The sequence below is a fragment of the Chelonia mydas genome, chromosome 1, assembly GCF_015237465.2.
Source record: "Chelonia mydas isolate rCheMyd1 chromosome 1, rCheMyd1.pri.v2, whole genome shotgun sequence".
NCBI lineage: Eukaryota > Metazoa > Chordata > Testudines > Cheloniidae > Chelonia > Chelonia mydas.
This window is the reverse complement of record NC_057849.1, coordinates 293452499-293476492: the sequence shown is the minus strand read 5'-3', so window position 1 is coordinate 293476492 and position 23994 is coordinate 293452499. Positions and strand designations below refer to the sequence as shown.

Here is a 23994-nt window from a genome sequence, read left to right as displayed (position 1 = left end):
GTCCCCATCCATTTAATTCAAAATGCTAACACCAAATAGTCCATTGCTTCAGCCATCTTATCCCATTCTGAGTCACTTTACTGGCTCTACATTGTCCTTGCCTTCAAGGCCTATCATACAACACAGATCCCAATCTACGTCTGGTCTAGTCTCCTTTCACGTTCTCTGCTTCCAACAACAACCACCACTTCAATACTCCTTTTCTTTCTCTCAGACACAAACATGTAAGTGTCTTGCTATTCTGTGCCTTATGCATGAGAGTCACTTCCAAAAAACCCCTATCGGAGCCTCCATATTCACCTTAACAAATCACTCCTAAAATATGACTTCTACAGCATGGCTTTCATTACAAAAAAGTGAAACCTCACCTCTGAGCCATCAAGGTTAATATTTAAGGTAACTACTTAATCATTTCTGTAACTTGTGTTTCTCTCCTTCTGATGAAGGTGTTTTTCTCACTTGGCTGTCACGTCCATCATTTGAACTGTGAGCCTATTTGGGGCAGGGACTTGTCTTCCGGTAGGTCTCCTTTGAAGCACCTAGCATGCCCTGTAGGAATAAAATCATAACAATAGCAAATAGGAGGGAGAAACACCTCAGTCCCCAAATTAAGGTAAGTTTTCTGTTGCAAAAAAACAGCAAGAAAACCAAAAAACCCCCACAAACTCTTGCGTGCACGTGGCACATCCCTTTTCCCTGTCACCACTCCACGCCAAAGGAGCCATCTGCAAGTTCTACTGCACGTACCGCAACGTGTACAACTCAGCCTAGGCTCCGTCATCGTGGTGCTGCAATACCAGGCAGCTAAATACCAGCTAATAGTGAAGCACTGTCAACAAACGATGGACTTTGCTACTAAGAGGACCAAATGCCCGGGCACTAGGATTTTCCCTTGCACTACTAACCAGATATACGTTAGAAAGTTATATTCATACAACTAGAGATCATAAAATTGGAAATCATATAACCATGAAGGCAGACTTCAGTTGTGTGGCACCTAGATGGGCACACAGTGTTGGAAGCTTCGGTCTGAGTTTCCTGCATTTCTAGTGTTTTGGTAAATTTTTAAAAAATATTCTATTAACAGATACTCAGCCCTAAGAAGATTTCTGCTTGGGAAATACACAGTGCAACATTCAGTTACACCTAACATCAATCTACAGTCTAGACCGGGGGGGCAAACTTTCTGGGCCGAGGGCCATATCTACATGGGGAAATTGTATGCAGGGCCGGGGCAGGGGGTTGGGGTGCGGGAGGGAGTGTGGAGTGTGGGAGGGGGTATGGTGTGCAGGAACGGGCTCAGAGCAAGGGATTGGGGCAGAGGAGGAGTGCGGAGTGTATGAGGGGGTTTAAGGAAGGGGGCTGGGGTGCAGGAGGGGTATGGACTGTGGGAGGAGCTCAGGGCAGGGGGTTTGGTTGCAGGAAGTGTGTGGGGTGTGACAGGGAGCTCACGGCACGGAGTTGGGCTGCATGGGGGTGCAGGGGGTTCAGGGCAGGGAATTGGGGTGCAGGAGGTGTGTGGGGTGCGACAGGGGGCTCAGGGCAGGGAGTTGGGGTGCAAGGGGGTGTGAGTGCAGGCAGAGGGCTTAGGGCAGGAAGTTGGGGGGCAGGGTGTAGGAGGGGTTCAGGCTTCGGGGTGGCAGCGGTGTGCACCGGGACCAGGGCAGGCTCCCTGCCTGCCTGCCCTGGCCCCACGCTGCGCCACTCCGTGAAGTGGCCAGCATCACACCCCTGCACAGCCCCTGGGAGGGGGGGCACAGGGCTCTGCGCGCTGCCCTTGCCACGCCACTAGGTACCTCCCCCGAAGCTCCCATTGGCCGTGGTTCCCCGTTCCCAGCCAATGGGAGCTGTGGGGGGCAGTGCCTGGAGGCAAGGGCAACGCACGGAGCCCTCTGCCTCCCTGCCCCACCCCAGGCCCCAGGGATGTGGTGCTGGCCACTTCTGAGAGCGGTGCGGGGTCTGCGGCACCACAGGAGGCAATCCCAGGGGCCGGATCCAAAGCCCTGAGGGGCCGGATCCAGCCCGCAGGCCGTAGTTTGCCCACTCCTGGTCTAGACTATGTCAAAACTTAAGGAGTGAATGAGAAGATCCTGAATAATGTGCTGTTGATTTTCTAGGTTTTGTATGTCAAATATTGGTTTTATGCAAATAAAATTTGATGCAATACCGTGTGTCATCTCTTGTGCCATAGAGTCCACTTGTAATTTGCCACTTTAGAGAAAAAATCTTTTCAAATTTACCAATAGATCTTCTCCAAGCTCAATCACAAGATGACTATTTTTTATTATTTTTCAACGGCAAAACGGGCAATCAAAGCAAAGTTTCAGTTAGATGAGGTATATTATGTTAGTTTTGAAAAACTAACTAGTGGTGAAGTTTGAATCTGCTATAGTGACTAATGAATGAGGTGAGTGTTTTTAAACACACACATGCACAAGTCATAGTTTAGCATGAACAGGTTTTTATAGCACTGCTGTATAATCCCAGTCAGTGATTTGAGTACTGATGCTCTATTGAGGTCATAGTCTACTGCCAAAAAGTACACAAATAGCAGCATCAAGCAAAACTTATGGCAATGGTGAGATTTTTGTAGATGTTCAGCAGTCACTTCTACATTTAACTGCTCAGAGAGAGTCTGAAGATGAAAACAAGTTTTCCAATTATAGAAAAGTCTATGTGAAATAAGAGTGTGAAATGTAAGGAGACAGCAAACTCTATGGTGCTTTTATTTGGGCAGAAGTAGTGCTCCATCACTTCTGACTCATAGCCGTTTCAAGACAGAATTGTTGGAGAAGAGAGCTAATAAAGTGATAGAAAGGGGCACAATACGCAGAATTACAACTGCACACATAGTTACTCCAACACAGTCTCAAGAGTTACCCTCCTTTGGGACTCTGTACGGAAGTAAGCGCAGCTGACTCTCTGCTGGATGAGATCCTAGTACAGTAACTATTTTAGCGTGTCTGTATTGCAGTACTAGCTATTAATTTCTGAAACTGTAGTACATACAATTGGCAGATTAGTACCAAAGTAAGTCATTACGATAACTGCTATTAATTCAAAATGCTACCACCAAAGTGCTACCACCCAGTTTATGACTGGTCGAGTCTCCTTTCACGTTCTCTGCTTCCAACAACAACCACCTCAATGTGCATGTGTGTGTTTAAATACTGCCTCCCTTTTCCTTCTTTTTTGGCTAGGGCAGTCATACAGAGATGTTCTACCTCCTAACATTTCCAGCACTGTTTATATATTTCATTATATAGAATGAAATATGTATGACAGAAGTATGGAAACTAATATTTGCATAATAAAGTCAGAGTACGGCATTAAGCAGTTTTAGATTAACCATAAATACTTAAAAATAGTAACTGGATGCCATATTCTCTCTCATCCAGTTTTGCATGGCTTTTCCATCACTGATTTCGGTGGAGTTACTCCGACTTATGTCTTTGGGAGAGGCAAATCAAGCCCTATGTGTTTAAAAGGACACTGCAAACATGATTCCTACAGTTCAGGGGGAGAGTTAAAAGATAAGTTCATGAACTGCAAAACAGGCAGCGCCACAAGTGAAGACAGGAGAAGAGGCTCCAGTCAGACAGTCTGAAAGCTTTGGATAAGCAGTATTGCCCAAGTGTTCAAAATTTGTGCGTCAGGCCCCAAACATTCATGGGATTAAAAACCTCATTATTTTAGAGCTAAAGCCATTTTTAAAAATGTATTATTTTTGCAATTACCACAAGACTCTCATAGTCAGAGCTGGCAATGCTGGGTGTGAGAGCTCTTTTAAGGAAAAACTGTGTCCCATAAAGGCTCACTCCCTGATTAGACAGGATGAGATATTCTGAAATCTTTCAAGATTTCCATTTTAGGGCACCAACACCATAATTGTCAGCCTTTCACCTGCGGAGATCAAGGGTAAGTGAGATCAAGTATGGAAGAGTCTAAATGAATTACGATCACAAAACTACTGCACAGGTTAGAGCTACTTAGGCCTGTTTCATAGCTGAGTTACTCCATTTATACACCAGTGAAACTCCACTAAAGTGAATGTAGTTTCTAAAGCAGTGTACAAGTTAAGTAGTTCAGTAGCGCCTCTGGATCCTCGTTTCTGCTTTAGAGATTCAGAATTGGGGCTTTATATAATAAGATTGTTTGTCAGGAACAAGGTGTACTAAGAGCTAAAGGAAAGAGGTTGCATTGTCTTTTCTAGCATTGTACATTCTCCCAGGCCTCCTCACTATCATTTCATAACTATATAGGATTCTTCCTTAGATTAATGAGAAGGAAGCATTACAGATGCCACTGGAATCTTGTATCCCCAAGTCCCAGCGATGGCATGCATACATACATGCTGCCTTTACACTTCCAGGGCCTGATCCCACAAGGCGCTGGATACCGCCCTTGAGGTGTTGAGTGCCATCAGCGGGACTTGGGGGCGCACTGTAGGAAGTACATGAGCCAATCCTGAGAGGTGCCTTCTTACTCACCACATTGCTTAGATAAGCAAAATACCCAATCATTCAGTTCACACTGTCTGCAAATTTAGTACACATTGAGCTTCCTTCATATCTATAATCTAATCTATATCTGTGTCACCTGATCACTGATTCCTGTTCAACGTCCATCCAGGCAAACCACCATATTTTCTTCAACTAGTGTTTCACAGTAGATGCCTACTCTGACCCAAACCTGCATTGGGTGTTTGACGGTAGGAAGAGCAAGGCAATTTACTGATTAATATCTTTAAAAGCTGAAGGTAAAGTAAGTTCCCAGGACCTCAGTATAGAGGAAAGTCTGGTTTACTTTCAACGCATTTGGCAGCACTTGAGGACATTTTGTTGGCTATTAGCCTGCCAAGCTGTTTAGGCTTATAGAAGGAGCACAAAGAAACTTATATGATGAATTCTGTTAAATATAAACATATCTTCTGTATATTTTATTTCCTCCTTCTACATACACAGAGCGCTAAATCACTTCAGTCCTAGGATAAATGGGAACTCAGTATTTATCACTTAGATTCTTTCTCTAAGCTTTGCAAACACGTCAGAGGGCTCTCACAATGAAGTTATCCATACCATCATTATGATGAACACGCGTCAGAAAGCAGTTCAAAATTCTTATGGAACACATGTATCCTGCTACAAGAAACATCTGAGATTCACTAACAAGATTCCAGACTGAACTATACCCTGGTTAGCAATCTGTATGTGTGCACATGCAGACACACACACATCCACGCTCTCTCTCCAGGCCTGGACATATGTATTAGTCATTCTCACAAAAAGTCATTTTCTTTCTTAGCATATGCTATATGCAGTATTTTTAATCACAATTTTGAAAAATATCATCCCAATTTCTGAAACTTATACTTTTACTAAAAAACCAACATTTGGTCCTCTGAAGATCTAACTTTCCTGAACACGGCTTAATCGCAAGTAATTATATAGAATGCATGCACTTTTGAGATGCAAAATTACTGTGGGAATTAAAATGCTGTGTTTGAGTGCAGGAAAAAAAAAAAATCTTCCCCAAAAACTTATGTAGCGGTTTGCTTTCAACATAGCCTACTCATTTTTAGTATGTACATGAAAAAAAAAAATCAGTTTTTATTGTGGTTAGATGAGCTGACCCACACATGAAGGTTTTTAAAAAGCTTTCAATTTGTACCATAGTTACCATGTGTCACCACCGCACTGAGCTATGGATGGAGCAGCTGTCTGGCTAGCCAGTGTGCTCAGCTGGTAGAGAGCAAGTGACTGTGTGGCTAGGCTAATCTCTCACTGAGCTAGTGCTATCTCTTTCACAAAAGGACTTAATTAATGTAAAGATAATATCAGAGTGTAATGGATAAAGCTGCAGAATTATAGTGTTAGTGTCAAAGGAAGTTTGTGCTCCTGTTATAAAACATCTCTTCAAGACTGCTCCACAAACAGATCAAGTATTTCACATTTTCCCATGGAAAAGATTAAAAATAACTTCTATGGCATGGGTCATTTTAAAGATTCACTGACTAATGTTAGCAGATTTTTTTAAGTTTCTGATTAAAATTAAAAAGTTACAAAACACATTTACTAACAAGAATGGTGACCGTCTTTAGAACAAAAAAGTGCCCTAAAACGAGGACAGGTGTAAGAATTCCAGACCATCTGACAAAGCTTTATACCACGTGTTCAGAATCCTGTTTTACTGTATTTTAAACACCTATAGTTAGTGACCAGCTGTCCACAACATCTTGGGAGATGAAGATAATTTGCAATATGGATTCCTTTTAAAAAGTTAATTTTTGTAAAGGGACTTGATCATATCATATCTTTAGCCTGATATTCTTTCTTTTTAAAACTAAACAGCACATTGGACTGTAATATACCACTGATGTTTAAGGAGCCATTGGTTCAATATGGCCCATTAATTATATTGTATATGGACAACTTTGACTTTTCCATGCAGTGGTGCAAAGGTTAGAAGTGCACTTAGATTTGGAAGGTGATAGTCACAGAAACCAAGCCCGGATACCATGGTATATTGTGGCTACTTGATACAAGATTATAAAAACAACAACATTGAAAAAGGTGTTATAAAAACATCACAAGAAACCAAACAACTTTTATTTAAATTAAAATCAATCATAATCCGATTCTTGGAAGGCACTTGGAAATGCTTTTTGGCATGCAGTTGCTTCATGCTGCCAATAGTGTGTGTAATTGAAAACATTTCATACAGAATTGTTACTAAAGTCAAAGACCGTAACTGCAAGCTGTGGGATCTGTGCCTCAGATAAAAGGACAGCTGAATAAAACTTATGCGTGGAGAGTGCTTGTAGGTCTATGTATGCAATACTTTTATCAGATTATTGCCAAATTTTCACTCTTAGAGAGCGAGAGGAAGAGAGAAGGAAAAATGAAGGAGAGAAGCACACAAAGCAGCAAGAGTTACAGAGTGCTATAAATCAACGATTCAGACACAAATCTTAGACAGGAATACATGACTTCAGTACCAGAACAACTGAAATAACACAGCTACAGCTCCACCTTTTGTTGATGTGTAATCCACTGGAAATGAAAGACTTGTCTTCAAAAGTGTCTACCACAGGTTCACTGGTAAGAAAAACACTCTCAGCTGGATTGGTCAGTTGTTTTTCAGGAACATTTTGAACCAGCATTATGGTAACATTTAAAAATCAAATGGACCCTTGTAGGCAGAGTTCCAAGAAGAGCTAAATGACAGTTGCTTGCTAGTTTACATAAGTATTTAAAAATGTTTGTGTTGGCTCATGCCTCTGTCTCTTGAGATTTTTAATTCAGTTTGTATATTTTAAAATTTTCTTGTAGAAAAATAACCCTTGAAAAGGCTAATCAATTCATGCTGAGCAATCATTCCATTTTTCTAGAGGCTAAAGAAAAGTGAGTTTAATGTGTTTAGAGTGAAGTCTAAACAAGCAAACAATACAAAGACACAGAACGAATTATTACAGTCCCCTGGAGAATTTTTTTTTCAATAACTGGAAATATCTTTTGACTATGGACCAGCAACAAAAGAACAGTCTCTGGAAAAACTGTGTAATTCTGGCAAATAGTAAAGTGATCTGATTAGTCTATCTTGGTATCTCTGCCAGAAATGTCATGACATCAGTGTGCTATAACTTGTAAAACATGTTTCTTCCCACCATTGCTCAGTCAGTAGGTGGGGGAAGGGAGAAGGTTGACTCAGAGTTACGGCTCTCTCCTTCAGACCTGGTCCTTTCCACTATAAGTCCTCAGTCCTACAAACACTTGGACTGTGTCTATACTACAGCCTATGTTGGCATAACTTATGTCACTCAGGGGGGTGGTTTTTTTACACCCCTGAGTGACATAAGTTACACTGACATAAGTACCAGTGTGCACAGCACTACGTCGGCAGGAGACCTTCTCCCACTGATGCAGGGCTAGTCTACACTGGCAATGCTAAAGCAATGCCGCGGCAGTGCTTTCACATGGCTCGTGTGGTCGCGGCAGAGCTCTAAAAAACCCACCTCCACGCAGGGCTAGGCTCCCAGCGCTGGTGCACTGTCTACACTGGCGCTTTACAGCGCTGAAACGTGCTGCGCTCAGGGGTATGTCGAGAAAATTGCCAGTGTAGACAAGCCCATAGCTTCTGCCGCTCGCAGAGGTGGGTTTTATTACGCTGACGGAGAGCTCTCTTCCCTCGGCATAGAGCGTCTTCCCCAGATGTGAAGCAGTGGCACCTCTGTATTGGTGCAGCAGCACAGCCACACCACTGGCTGTGTAGACGTGGCCTTACGCATGCAAGTAAGAGCTACTCATCTGTGTGTTTCCAGTAGCTGGGCCTAACAATGAATGGTTTATCACTAGAATACACTAATGAACTATAGTTAAGCTCAAGTTTACCTCAGTTTAGAATGATTGTAAACAGAAAATAGTTAATGTTGGCTAACCAAATCAAATACTGCTGACTTACCCTTCTACGAAAGTTATAAATTCAAGATATAAAAAAGCCAAGCAGTCATTATGTAGCCTGCTCAGAAACAAGGGAAAGATACTGTGTTGCTATTCTCCTTCACCTTAGGCAACACTTGACCACAGAATGATTCTCTTAAATATTTATGAAGTGATCGCTTTATTATTGAAATATAAAGGAGCAATGGCTTTGGAGACTGTTCTTTCATGAATCTCTAGGCAGAGGCATTGATGTCTTTACCTGTCGGCCACACAAGGTAAAAGTCCAAGACAACACTAAGTGGTCAAAAATATTTTTTCATACATCTTAAAAAGAGTCGCAAAAAATTAATTCAGTTGTACATATATCATGGCTCTGGTTGCCTGGATACCGTGTTTAGTGAATTCTTGTGTTTACCTGAAGTTGGTCTGTTTATCTATTCTGTATTAGGTAGTTTGTACAGCATCCAACATCACCATATTCTGTAAATGCCATGCTATTGGGAAAATACTTTAAATCTTTGTATCTTCATCCAAGGTATTAGGAAAGGATCAAGCCAATCACTCGGCAAAGATACAATAGGAACTAACTCCATACAAGTTTATCTTATGCAGTGTTTCAGTGGAAAATAGTTACAGAGTAAAACCCATCTGATTTTCATATGCCAATTAAATGAACAATGCCAAACTCATTTAATCTCTTTCTAAAAACAGAGGGGAAGACAGACCAAACAGAGAAGTTAGGTCATTAGTGTGCCAAGTCATTCCTCAGGCATCTTTTTTACATATAAGTTATTAAACTTTTAGAATATAACAGCAACCACTACCTATACTCTTCAAACCATTTACATTTTCTTTTTTGCAAAACTTATCTAGAAGGCAAATACTCTAAATCCACTCTTATTAAAAGTTATAATTAACTAGTCTACTAGAAAAGACAACCTTTCCAGCATACAGACTGTTCTTTCACAAACACTGAACGATATCCTTTATGCCACTAAGATGGAGAATGGACTATTTAGAAGAGGGAAATCAACAAAATTCTGTATTTGTGCAAGACAAATCCACGCACAGTTCAGTGTTTTACTTTTAAGCTGACTGGAATTTTCTAGCCATTTCCTAGCCTTTCGAAACATTAGAATCTTCTCTTGTTTATGCAGACTTCATCTTGCTTTTTTTAAAAAAATTCTAAATCAAAACAGATTTTTTTTAAACAATTACCTTTTTCAGAGTTATCAGACTCCAGGATATTAGGAAAAAAACAGACTCCCTTGTTGCTTTTACCCACATCTGACTCCAATCTTAATAGTTCAGCTATTAACCCTGTAAGGGCTTTCTCTCTCCCTTCCCGCCCCCCCGCAGCTGATGTTACAATTTTTATGCGGGTGACCAGGCTGACTCAGTACAGCACCCTTTATTATACAACAATGGCTCCATAGATCTTTGATTACAAAACATGATAAACTCTTTTAGCTCATCTTGACTTTTTGCTGTTAGAACTGACAGACATTCTGAATTTTCAATAGGCAAGAAAAGTTGTTAATTAAAAGTCATAGTTTTCAGCTACATGACTAAGCATGGAAAATTGAACTGGGAGTAATGTTAGCCATTTATTTTTGACACCTTTTAGTTTTCACATGTAGGGAATATGCATTTTTAACCTTTAAATCCTCTGTATAAACATTCTTGGAGAGCTTGTAAAATATCCCCCACTGAGTTTCCTGACTCTCTAGTTGATGGCATTTAGAGACACTGGTACTAGCAGAGCGCTTTATTTTGCTTTCTTCAGTCCCCAGCTGGGGTACAATGACAGATTCCTGTCCAAGACCAGACCCCGCCACCTTAAGCTGAAACCACATTGAAGGCACACTGAAATGAACCCAACCAGACAGCAAGATAAATGGTTGCTGTTTATGTTTAAAATCCCCTGGTGGGAGTAAATATTGTTTGAGAAAAAAGGCTTGACAAATATTCATCACCCCTTCAGAGCTCTCTTGAGGCAGAATATTTAGCTTAAGTTAGGGCTGTATTTTAGATGTCTCTCTCTAGCTGTCACAAGATTGTTTTTTTCCTATGGAAGAGAGTCTGAAAGCAGACATATTGCATGCTGAGGATAGCCAAACAAGGTTGCCCTGTCCCATGGGACTGGAATACACTCATGATAATAGAAGGGAACTGAAACATTGACACTTAGTTGAGGATAATGGAGAAAGCAAAGGCTTAGTGGAAAAAGACCAGTTGTCACCCAAGTGACAGGCAACAGCTGAGCTCACACATCTGGAGCCTGAGTCAGGCAAACACTCTGAAACTCACATCCATCTATAGTCTTGGGTGCTATAAAGAGAGACGGAGCTCTCTATGCTACAGTTGTACAAAATACACTAACATATTTAAAATTACACACACACACACACTACAGCAGTGGTAATACACATTTCTATACTGTCTCTGTATACCAAAACATGTACATGTGTGAAGATAAAATGTAAGCACAACCATGTCTGTGTGTGTAGAACTAAATGAATAAGTAAAGCATAAATCACAGAGACACTTTGATATAAATAACCTCAGATAAAATCCTAATCTTCTGCTCCCTTTTGTCCCCTCACAGTTTGTTGTTTTGCTTTTGTTTGTTTGTTGTTCTGCATGCAGGGCACACACATACATTCAAGCTAATAATACATGTATTTGGAGTGCTAGTTCAGATTCCACTTGGGCAAATTATAACTCAGTATGGTGTCAGCCCCCAAATTATTTCCCCTCTCATTTAAGACTCTTCAAACAAGTTTGTGGACAATCTTCCAGAGCCTCCTCCCATACACAATAGTGCCAGGTTAGGCAATCCAATAACCAAGATCTGTTTGGTTTTTCGTCTGCAGAAATTTAACAACTTCGCGCTGCATCCTGAGTCCCAGGTATGTTAATAAGTAACAGATTTGGGCTTTTACTTCATTACTGTTTATAGAAAATTTTAAAAAAAAACAGCACTGAAAGCTAAAAAAACTCACCACTTCGAAGACAATATTTTAAGGAAACAAACTGAGGCGGCAGGCTTCTAAAGATATTAGGCTGGGGCAGCCACTAGTTGCTTTCTGCCTAAGTTAGTCGCCTCGCTTCTACTCCGACCTTTCGGGTCCTGTTAAACTAATTAAGTCTCTCGAGACATTTGTAGGTGACAAGAGCCTGGGGGGGCTGACATTCCACACAGCACATTCCCCTCGGCCCCCAAGACTGCAAAGTGGGAATCTAATGCAAACAGTCCCGCTTCATACAGACAAAACCGCACTTCTCTCCGAGAGCGAAGCAGAGCTGCCACTTACCCTCCGGGAGAAGGACTTGGGAAACACCGCAAGGTATTCCTGGGCGGGGGGAAAGGACCAGTCACATTTAGAGCAAGGGAGGCAAGTATCCCCTGGAGGGAGCCTGGCTTGGCTGCTCCTTTCTGCCTGGGCACCCCAGGGAAGTCAGTGCAGGCTGGAGAGACGCATTTCCCGCAGAGAGCAGGGAAGGGTTTGCGGGGAGCGGGAGCGTGTCAGGCTAGAAGTGACCAAGCTGCGCCGCTGCTTCTCCCCTTATTCCCTGACGGGGCTCAGGCGCTGCCAGCCCGGTACGGTGACATGAGCATTCCACAGCGCCCATTGGCTGCAGCCGGCCGCTTTCTCCAATCGCCGCCGCGCTGGGGGTGCCGGCAGCTCCGAAAACCCGGAGGGCTGGATTTGCTGACCGGGAAGGACAGGCCATTCCCTGGTACCGAGAAGGCTTCGGAAGTCCACGCAGATCCCAGGCAGGGCAGGTTTGCAGAGTGGGGGGCGGGGAGGCGCAGAATGTGCTTTTCGTGATTCGTGTGTGTGGTTTTAGCGTGCTTTCAAGGGGCATGGGTTTTTGGGTGTAATCAGATTAAATACATTGGTGATTAAGTTGAGCAAGAGGAATGTTAGCTGGCATTTGAAGTTCACTGAGGCACAGCGAAAGATCTGAAGTGCAAAATCTTCCCCTTCCCCTCCCGGTTTTTTTGTTGTTGTTGTTGCTGTTTTAACAAATGATGCTGACGGATTTAAAGCCAGGAAAAAGAGGGAAATACTCACATTCCCAATTTCCCTTGATCAAACAGGGCTCTGCAGCCAATTACTCGTCTCTGTGCCTCCAGCATCCACTTAGCGAGAGAAAAAGTTAATTAAAACTTTTTCCACTGATCTATGCAGAGATGTGCGAGTGCGATTAAATTTGCTTGGGGGGGGGGGGGGGAGGGTGTGTTCGTATTTCGACCACAAATACATCACTGTCTCTGACGTGGAACATTACTTGTAGTAGTAGGCAGAGGCAGGAGAGCGTGGTACAGTCATTTTTCATTCCCTTTTCTGTGTGAAGAGGATGTTTGGAATGCTTTAAAATTCCATGTTAACTGCCATCAACTTCAAAGCTATCTCTAGCTCATGCTGGAAATTACAGACAAAATCGAAGTACAGAATGTATGACATCTCAATAGATAACTAAATATCAGCTTTTAAAAAATACAGTAGACTTTAAACTGGCAGTTAAGTAAATTAGCATACATTTTAAAAACAAATTTACTTATGTTACTAATAACACTTCAGATATTTTAAAATCTCATTTAATTTTCAGCATTCATGCTTTTTTTTTATGTATTTACGTTCACTTCACACAGTTTGGGCAATAAAAATAGCAGTTTTCAGAGTAGCAGCCCTGTTAAGTCTGTATCCGCAAAAAGAAAAGGAGGACTCGTGGCACCTTAGAGACTAACAAATGTATTTGAGCATAAGCTTTCGTGAGCTACAGCTCACTTCATTGGATGCAACACGAAAGCTTATACTCAAATAAATTTGTTAGTCTCTAAGGTGCCAAAAATAGCAGTGTCAGTTTTACATTTGTTTATAGTCAGTTTCAGTTTAAAGTTATCCTTCACTCACATTACAGGGAAATAGTTAAATCCAAACTGAAATTTACTAAGTTAAAAAAAACAACATTCTGAATGAATTTCTATTAATATTTGATTTTATAAATACAAATGGGAGGAACAAGTGGTTTTGTTTTAATGTAAAACTTAAATTTTGATTTATACATGTCTGGCAGTGTCTCTTTATAGACTTTCCAAAAAGGAGAACAATTTGAAGTTTAAAAATGACAAAATTTCTTTCCTGATTTCAGCTACATTTGCTTTTCCACTGTTAGGGAGTGTGTATGATCATCTGGAAGTCAATCTGGTCAAAATAAGTTTATCATGTCTGAAAAAATAAAAAGGTAACATCTCATGGGAAAGCTATCCTAGACTAGATATTTATTATCAGTGGTGTTAAACCTTGTAAAAGAAATTATAAAGTTTAATAGGGAGTGTAAATATCCATGTTTTGCTCTTCTGTTTCAATGTTGTCTGGAGATAGGATCAACATCATATTGCTCAAGTGAACAGATCCTTTTAAGGTTTCTCTAATTCTGAATATAAACACCTGCAAATTACATGTGTATCCAAAAAGAAAATGAAGACATCTGTCTCTGCCCCCTCACACCCACCCCTAGAAACTCACAGGAGCTGGTCACCAGCACTTGTTTCAGCAGAATGAACATCAGCACTTCTCCCAAAATGAAAAAAAAAAACCCAAACCCAAAACCATTTGTACTATTTTATGGAAAAATGTGAAGGATGAAGAAATTAAATAGACGTTTAACGGAAATACTTTGTAAAAGAAGGAAGGAACAGTTGATGAGGACTGATCAGTACTGTTTGTTCCCATTTTACTATACCTGCCTTGTGTTACGTTCCTTCATGCCATCCATTCAAGCATTTCTGTAATGCTTATCTCTGTAATATCTAGGCACATTCAGACCTGTGCTGCAGCATTACATGGCTTCCTTCACTTATTTCTTCCCACTTTAAGCTCTGATTATATAGGAAATAAGGTTGCTTGCTTTTAAATGGCAACCCTTGTTTATGGTTCTTCTTACAGTCATATATTAACAGATCTGAATCTGGAATGAACTGTTGGGCTATCTTGCTCCTAAAGATTTTATGACTAATGCACCCTTTTAAGTCCTATATCTGTTTATATTACACTCAGTTACAAATGCCTCTCATTAAGCTATAAACTTTTAGCTTCCATTTAACCCCATGAGTAGTCTGGGTAGCTTGCAAATGGGTTTACCCATACTGAGGCCCTACCTGTAATGCAAAATCTATCATGTTACTTTAACAGTGTTATTACAGGGTTTGGTTTTCCCTGTGTGGACAGAAACAAACCATGTCTTAGCCACATTAGGAAATGTACTCTAGTCTTGTTAAAGAGATTGAGGTAGATCGTCTCCATGAGATCCAGAGAAATCTCTCCTGGCACACAGATACTTGTGTGTGGAGGGGTGGGTGGGGGGTGGCAGGAAAAAGGGGCACACGTTATTACATCCCTGCAACCATTGGTAAGGGGAAAAATGCAGGCCAGAAGTGCAAACACTGTTGGAGGGGCTGGGATATGTCCCCGCAACCTTTTAGTACTCTCTTAAAGCAGTAAGAAAAGGAGTACTTGTGGCACCTTAGAGACTAACAGCGCTGTAGCTCACGAAACTTATGCTCAAATAAATTGGTTAGTCTCTAAGGTGCCACAAGTCCTCCTTTTCTTTTTGCGAATACAGACTAACACGGCTGCTACTCTGAAACCTGTCTTAGAGCAGTGTTTCTCAATCTTTTTAATACTGGGGACCGGCTTGCTGCCTTCCTAAACTGTTTCAGAGACATCTTGTGGATCGGCACCGGTCCACGTTCCAGTTGTTGCAAAACACTGTCTTAGAGTACATCTACACTGCAAAAAGAAAACAAAAAACTCCAACCCCTTTCCCACAAAACCCCACGGCAGTGAGTGTTAGAAGCGAGGTCAAATGACAGGCTAGCAGGGTTCATGTTGCAGGGTAAAAAATAGCAGTGTAGATGTTCCCACTTGGGCTGGAGATTGGGCTCTGAGACCCACCCCCTTCTCTGGATCTCAGAGCCCAAATGGGCTATTTTTAGTCCCATAACTCGAACCTGTGTCTGTTGACCAGGGCTCTCAGACTGGCTGGCGTAGGTTGTGGTTTTTTTCTTTTGCAGAATCATCCTATCCCTTAATGTATCTCTCAGCATGGCTGCTAGTCTCCTGCATTCTCAGTACTGGTCCTTTTGACGTTTTTCATGTTGTCACACCTCTGATGCAGCCTAAGGCTCGATCATTTTTTCATGTCATCCCCCTGCCTTTTGGAGGGAGGTATAAGACGTAGATGCATATAAGGGAGTCCCTAGCATCAGATTATGCTGGTATTATTATATATCTTAAACATTTATGAAAGAAAACAACTATAAATTACAAACAGGCTTCTGTGCAGCTAGATTCCTACTTTGTCGCCTTTGGTTACCAGAGACCATGTCCTGTATGGAACTCTGTTATCTTCATAGGAACATCTAGTGTGTGAAAAATATACTGGAAGTAAACATATAATTACACTTAACAGTGTTGCCAACTGCCATAAATTTATCATGAGGAATGTGATTTCTGGCCCCTGCTGCAGGAGCTCTTGCAAAAAACATGACATGCTCCATGGCTGCATATGATTTTTGAAATGGAGAGAGACACTCCCTTTGCCCCCCACCCACTTTCCCCTTAAGCTTATGAGAAAATACATTGAGCTTCAAGCCAGGACACCATCATTTCTAGTTCCTGCTCTTTCACTAACTGCTGTTCACATGTTTTATTATCCCACTTTACAGAGATGACTAGTGAGATTTTGCACAAGGTCAATTCAGACATAGAGGAGACTAGAACCCGTATCTGTAACGTAACACAGCCAGCGCTCAGCTGCTTTACCAGGGTACCTTATAGAAGGGGCATGCCAAATGATGTGCTTGTGTAACCTACACTAACATGGTGAGGAAGTCTACCCAGCAAAAGCTGTGCTAGCCTACCCAAGTTAGCTAGAATCCAGATCTATAGGTCTGTGCCAGGCTTGTACTACCTACTCACTGAAGCCCACCCTGCTGTCTTCACTGCTACTGTTTACCTGCACTAGCTGGATTCAAGCTAGCTCAGTAGGCTAGCCCACACACAGCTTTTGCGGGTAGACTTACTCACTGTGTCAGTGTGGGTTACTGACAAGCACATCATTTGGCATGCCCCTTCTATAAGGTACTCTGGTAAAGGAGCTGTGTATGACTTTTGGTCACCTTCCACTGGGTAAACCATATGTGGGGGTTTATGATTGTTACTGCCAACATGCTGTCATAAATATAAAGGGAAGGGTAAACACCTTTAAAATCCCTCCTGGCCAGAGCAAAAACCCTTTCACTTGTTAAGAAGCTAGGATAACCTCGCTGGCACATGACCAAAATGACCAAAGAGGAGACAAGATACTTTCAAAGCTGGAGCGGGGGAGAAACAAAGAGTCTGTCTGGGTGATGCTTTTGCAGAATGGGGACAGAACAAGAATGGAGTTTTAGAACATAGTAAGTAATCTAGCTAGATATGCGTTAGATTATGATTTCTTTAAATGGCTGAGGAAATAAGCTGTGCTGAAAGGAATGGATATTCCTGTCTTTGTGTCTTTTTGTAACTTAAGGTTTTGCCTAGAGGGATTCTCTATGTTTTGAATCTAATTACCCTGTAAGGTATTTACCATCCTGATTTTACAGAGGTGATTCTTTTTACTTCTATTAAAATTCTTCTTTTCAGAAACTGAATGCTTTTTTCATTGTTCTTAAGATCCAAGGGTTTGTGGTCACCTATGCAAATTGGTGAGGATTTTTACCAAACCTTCCCCAGGAAGTGGGGTGCAAGGGTTGGGAGGATTTTGGGGGGAAAGACGTTTCCAAACAACTCTTTCCCAGTAACCGGTTAAACATTTGGTGGTGGCTGCGAAAGTCCAAGGGCAAAGGGTAAAATAGTTTGTACCTTGGGGAAGTTTTAACCTAAGCTGGTAAAAGTCATCTTAGGAGGTTTTCATGCAGGTCCCCACATCTGTACCCTAGAGTTCAGAGAGGGGAAGGAACATTGACACATGCTATGAAAAATAGTTCTTTAGCTCAAATGGCAACATCTTTTGTTCTTACATCCAAAGAGCCTGAGTTCAGTTACCACAGATGACACAAACCGGGGCTTTGTAACATTTGGCTATGTTGTCTGTACCCACTGCCCCACACTTGGCTACCAGACCCAACCATAGACAACAGGAATCCTGATGTCCAAGATCCCACTGTGCTCTCACAAATAAGTGTTTGTTGTGTCACCCTTTATGGCATATCTACACAAAGGATACTAACATGCTTCCTACCTACCAGTTGTTTCAGTAGCTAAAGTGGAAGAAGTCTGTGCTGTGGTGCTGGAGATTGTGGGTTTATGATGCTTCTGAGACATCGGGGAGGGGTGGGGAAGAAAGAGAAATTCATGATTTTTTTAATTTTTGTGGTTGGAAATACTAAGAACCAGGGGAAGGGTAGGGAGTCATGGACGCAAAGGGCAGCCCACAGATTGTTCAGGACCCATATTGCTCTTGAGAGATTCACGTGTTCTTGGAGGGGGCGGGGGGCACACCAATTCGGATGGAACAATCCTCAGGCTGGTTAGGACCTGACCTCATGGATCTTGAAAAGAACCAACCTTTCCTTCTGGTATTGTGGACCCACTTTTTCACATGCCACTCCTCTTATAATGGTATCATGTTGCCATTGGCTCCCTACCCTGCTGCCACTGATTATCTTTATCTACAGAGCGTAGAAAAACTGGACACAATACTCTGGGTATGGGGAGTTAACACTGGATAGAGCACCACTGAAATCTGCTGGGCTATCAGCAGAGCATGCTGCAAAGAATGACTGCTCCTTGGAGATTGCTCCCCAAAATGCCTATCCTGTTTATCCATCTAAGCTCTTACATCAGTGCCCATCACCACAGAATCTGAGTCTGGAGTCCCAACTGCATAGTCCATGCACAAGAGCAATCAGGGTCTCCATAGGAAGGGGAGCAGCACACTGTGAAGTCACCACCACTCTCTCTTCTTTTATAACGTCCTCCCCACTACCGTACACTAACTATAACCACAATTTTTTTTTTGCAAAAATAGGGATGTGCAAGTACAGAAAATACAAAACCAAGTTCCTTGATGTGTGAAAATACAGAACCCTCCAAACCTTCTTAAATGTCACTGACATCACTGGATGAATTATTCTGACTGCCTGGGGCTATTTTCGATATGTTTTCTGTTCCTGTTTCAGATGGTGGTAGGAAAGTAAATTAAACTTTAAAAATATTTGTAATTGGAAAATGACTTCAGTTAGCTGAGGCAGATGCAGTTTTAAGATACATCTTTATGTTCCAGCTTCCCTCTAACTATAGGTTGTGGAAGCCTGGGTATTTAAATGACTGCCTGGGGAGGTGGGTTTTTTTTGTTTTGTTTTTGTTGTGTTTGTTCTTATAAGCTGTAGGGTTGAAATAGTCACAATGTATTTGCTGCTTATCGGCAAGCCTCTACTCCTGTGAGTGGTCCCATGGGAGTAATGGTTTATATAATAACCTGCCTACTGCCCACTATGGAAGTAGATTTATGTATTCATTAAGTATGTATTAAAATCCAATGGTTTTGTGTTCTGATCTCCAAGAAGAAGTAACAGGAAGTTTATATGAAATCAAAACCAATTACCAGAAACCTCCAATAATGTAACTTTCTTGTGTGTATCCCAGATTTGGAACCCGACTTCAGGTAGCTGAAGACTACTATCAAATCCCCCCTCACTCTTCTCTTCTGCAGACGAAATAACCCCAGTTCCCTCAGCCGCTCCTCATAAATCATATGCCCAGTCCCCTAATAATTTTCATTGCCCTCTGCTGGACTCTCTCCAATTTGTCCACATCCCTTCTGTAGTGGGGGGACTAAAACTGGACGCGATACTCCGGGTGTGGCCTCATCAGTGTCGAATAGAGGGGAATAATCACTTCCCTCGATCTGCTGGCAATGCTCCTACTAATATGCCCAATATGCTGTTGGCCTTCTGGGCACACTGGGCATATTAGCTGGGCACTGGGCACAAGGGCACACTGCTGACTCATATCCAGCTTCTCGTCCACTGTAATCCCTGGGTCCTTTTCTGCAGAACTGCTGCTTAGCCAGTCAGTCCCCAGCCTGTAGCGGTGCATGGGGTTCTTCCTTCCTAAATGTAAGACTCTGCACTTGCACTTGTCCATTTATATAGGGCCTGATGCAATGTCTATTTAAATCAATGAAAAGACTCCCTTTGACTTCAGATTTCTCATCAGATTTCTTTTGGCCCAATCCTCCAATTTGTCTAGGTCATTCTGGACCCTATCCCTACCCCCCAGTTTAGTGTCATCTGTGAATTTGCTGAGGGTGCAATTAATCCCATCATCCAAATCATTGATAAAGATGTTGAACAAAACCGGCCCTGTGCCAAGTTAGGCACAAATCTTCAAATTCTATTTCTCATTAAACAAATTTATTTCTTTTGTCCATTTCCAACAACAAGCTCACTCATCAGTTCTCTTGGTGGTTTAGCCCAGCCATCTCCTCTGGGTCTCATCGACATGGACAACTTGGCTCAGATGAAAACTAAATTGCATTGTTTATCTTACAGACAAGTATCAATCATGCTTACTGGACTTGCTGTTTTGCCCTAGGTACTCTACTCAGTTGGGTTAGCTGCAGTGACTTCAAGAGCAACTTTGGGAACACATCCTAGAGTTCCGGTAAGAGTTCCAGCTGTTGGTGACATTTGCTCAGTGCCTTCTGGGAGTCTTGTGTAAACCTACAGGTATTGTGGAAGTAGAGGCTAAACTCCCAGAATTCCCCCCTGGTTCTAGAAGCATCATCAGAATACCATTGATAGCTGTTTTGTAGACTAGTAACGTGGTATCCTGCTCCTCAAGTGATCATGAATGTCTCGCATTCCAGTGTGCTGTCACATGTTGAAAGATACATGTTCATAAAGAAGAAAGGACATCCATGTGCAGAGGATCCCTTTTATGTGCAAATGGAGGAGGCATGAACTGACCCAGTGTTCGCAACCCAGCCTCTGGGATAGACAACCACAACATAAAACTAAATATAAGCAAAAAGTGAAACTTACCAGTCTATTTTGAAGATGAGTGAAATGCAAAAAACATCTGAAATGTTTAAGATTACAAATCCTTTCAGTTTTAACAATTTCAGATCAGTAACACAAGCAAGGGAATTTATTGTTCAGAATTATATGGCGCCACAATCTGCTCTCAGCTAATGTCGATTTACACCAGTAAAGTTAACTTGAGTTACTTTAGACTTATAGCAGTGTAAATGAGAATAAAATTTAGACCATGATCTGTAACCTGACAGTGTCCAAATGTTATAGGTGAGTCTCAACATGGAATTTTTTTCAAGTTAATGATAGATGGGATATAAGCTCTTGTCTCTGCCTCCCTTTGTCTCACTTGAAGTTGAAATGGGGCGGGGGAGGAAGGTAAGAGCAGATATTTTCTCCCTGTACAGTATTGTCATGTCCTCTGTGTGACAGATAAGAAAGCATCACTTCTCACTGAAATCATCTATCGGTATGTTATTAGACAATACAGTGATAAAAAGACCAGTGCCTTCTTTACACTAACTATTTCCACTTGTGGAATTTCACCAGTAGTGAATTGCAGCTAGGATGTTAGCTAGTGAAGATAAGTATCTTGTGAGCAACATTATTAAGTTATCAGAAAGAAGGGAGACTACCTCTGGCTAAACCAGTAGAAATTATGTTAAACTTGTCTCAACTAGAAGTCATCCTTTCCCCATCGTATACATTTCACTGGCCTCCAGGTACCATAAAAAATGTAAAAATAGGTATTTAAGCAAAACAATATTTATAGGCTTCCATCAAATCTTTTCTTCCTTTGTTGTTAAATTACATTTACTTACAATTAATATCCAAATATTGATTTTAAGAAGCCGGCCTGTTTAGAAGTTAAGAATATTACTCTATTCCAAATACACGCTATTTGTCCTTTTCCATCTTCATAATGTCACAGCTATGAGTCCTAATGTTGTCTTGATTAGTTTTTGTTGCTTTGCATTACAGTCTTAACATTATTTAAACATAATTCATTATTTAACCATGCAGAAAATCTTAATCTTTTTACTTAAATGTAAATTACAAAGTACAATCACTAAACAAATTGATTGAATACCATTGATTATTCATCAGATAATTGTGGCAGATCACGTAATCAATTATTCATCATCCTTGGAAAAGGAGAATAGAGGACATGAGGAATAAAATAAGCCGCAATTAAGATAAAATACTATTGGATTCCATACCGATAATTCCTTTTCAAATTACAATTCTTGCAATTAAATCAAAGTGAAATTAAAATGTGAGTAGTCTGATTGAGGCACTCACTGAGTAATGATTGTACAAAGAATGTAATCTACTAGGCCCTAGTCGCATATGGTGACATAGATGACATATTTGCTGCCTGAAATGTTTTCTATTTTTCCCCATCTATTACTCCTATCAAATGCAAGGATGCTATTATGATTACAGACTTTCGTCTCCACTATGATTATATGACTATGCAGCAGTATTACAAAAGGAAGAACACATTGCTAACATAATTTAAACATTTAATTTCTGTGAGGAATTTATCGTCAGCTTAATTTGTGTTATTTCATCTCAAGAGCTATCCTGAGTGTAGATTCAGAATTATAGATGTCCTTGCATTCACTTCCAGAATTTGGTTTTGCAAATTTGGTTTAGTTTTGGCTTTCTTCATTGATTTATTATTTCCATTTATATAGGGCCTGATCCAATGTCTATTTAAATCAATGAAAGGACTCCCTTTGACTTCAGTGGGCTTTGTATCAGGTATATAATGTGTCTAGAAAGTAGCCTCTAGGTAACCATAAAAAAATCAACACTAAACATCATCCAAACCATTGTTAACTAACAGAAACAAAATAACTTCCCAGTCAATCATACCCATATGCACAAACCCATATGCCCTCTTCAAAAATGTCTGGAGAAAGAGATAAGATTTGTAGAAGCCCTTTAGGTAAAAAAACTTGGGCACTGTGGATCAAAAGTGGGGAATGAGATCCAGAGTAGAGTGCCCTCTGTTCGGAATACCCTTCCAAGAAGCCCCAGATGTGCAAATATAGACACTGTTAGCCTGAATTTCCCAGCTGCTCTTGACTGCCAGATTAAACCACAGGGAATAAGGTCACTACATCTGAAGTAATAAGTTATAGGAGATGATTTATGCAACAAATTTAGCATCTTTTTCCATTCATAGAATATTAGTTATTTGAAATCACTTGACAAATTTAGAAGAATTTTTATTTTTTCAGAATGAAGAGTTCTCTGAGTAATCACTACTGAAGCTGTGTTGATTAGTTCTTATCTAATGTTGACTGGTCAAATAAGTCAAGTGGTATGCCCACATCTTGAATACTGCATGCAGAGGTGCTCGCCACAGCTCAAAAAAAGATATATTGGAATTGGAAGAGGTTCAGAAAAGTGCAACAAAAATGATTAGGGGTATGGAACGGCTTCCGTATGAGGAGAGATTAATAAGACTGGGACTTTTCAGCTTGGAAAAGAGATGGCTAAAGGGGGATATGATACAGGTCTATAAAATCATGACAGGTGTGGAGAAAGTAAATGAAGAAGTGTTATTTACTCCTTCTCATAACACATGAACTAAGGATCACCAAATGAAATTAATAGGCAGCAGGTTTAAAACAAATAAAAGGAAGTATTTCTTCACACAACGCACAGTCAACCTGTGGAACTCTTTGCCAGAGGATGGTGTGAAGGCCAAGATTGCAACAGGGTTCAAAAAAGAACTAGATACATTCATGGACGATAGGTCCATCAAAGGCTATTAGCCAGGAAGGGCAGGGATGATATCCCTAGCCTCTGTTTGCAAGAAGCTGGGAATGGGCAACAGGGAATGGATCATTTGATGATTACCCGTTCTGTTCATTCCCTCTGGGGCATCTGGCATTGGCCACTGTCGGAAGACAGGATATTGGGTTAGATGGACCTTTAGTCTGACCCAGTATAGCCATTCTTATGTTCTTATGGTATTTTTCTGTTTGCTGATTGGATGAGTGTGCTAAGACTTTCCGTGCAAATATGCATGCAAATTTGAAATTCACATTCCATGAGTATGGATTCGGTTATGGATGTGACTGTGATTTAGGATGTGAAGTGCCTGAAAGGTCTTGAGGAGTCACCTCAACTACAGTGCATTGAAGCAATTCAGTCTACAGACATGCATAACTTTGGCAAGGTTTGCATCTGACAGAAAATGTACAACTTTCTCTATAAACACACATGAAAAAAAACAACCTTCAAAGTTCAATAGGTGAGGAAATGTCTGTATAAATGGCTCTTTGTCAGGATCCAAGGGTTCATTTCTAAAACCTGATGCTATGGACACCTGGACACTCCCTCATTGCCACCAAGGGAGATGGGTGATGCAGCATCTTGCCAATCCTGGAAGATAAGGCCCTACTGGAGGTCCTATTGGAGCTCTTAAGGCCTGCAGCTGCC

At 41.2% G+C, this 23994-nt stretch overlaps 1 protein-coding gene across 2 annotated transcripts in view; it reads right to left on the bottom strand.

Moving 5' to 3' along the window:
• PRICKLE1 (prickle planar cell polarity protein 1) overlaps positions 1–12274 on the bottom strand; it is a 107800-nt gene extending 95526 nt beyond the window's left edge. Inside the window, exon 1 of one of the 2 annotated variants that reach the window (XM_027824257.3) lies at positions 11759–12274. The gene's annotated coding sequence lies outside the window, so the exon portion shown is untranslated. The remainder of the gene's footprint in view (positions 1–11758) is intronic. The other variant, XM_007061779.4, reaches the window with a different exon arrangement.
• Positions 12275–23994: the final 11720 nt, after the last annotated feature.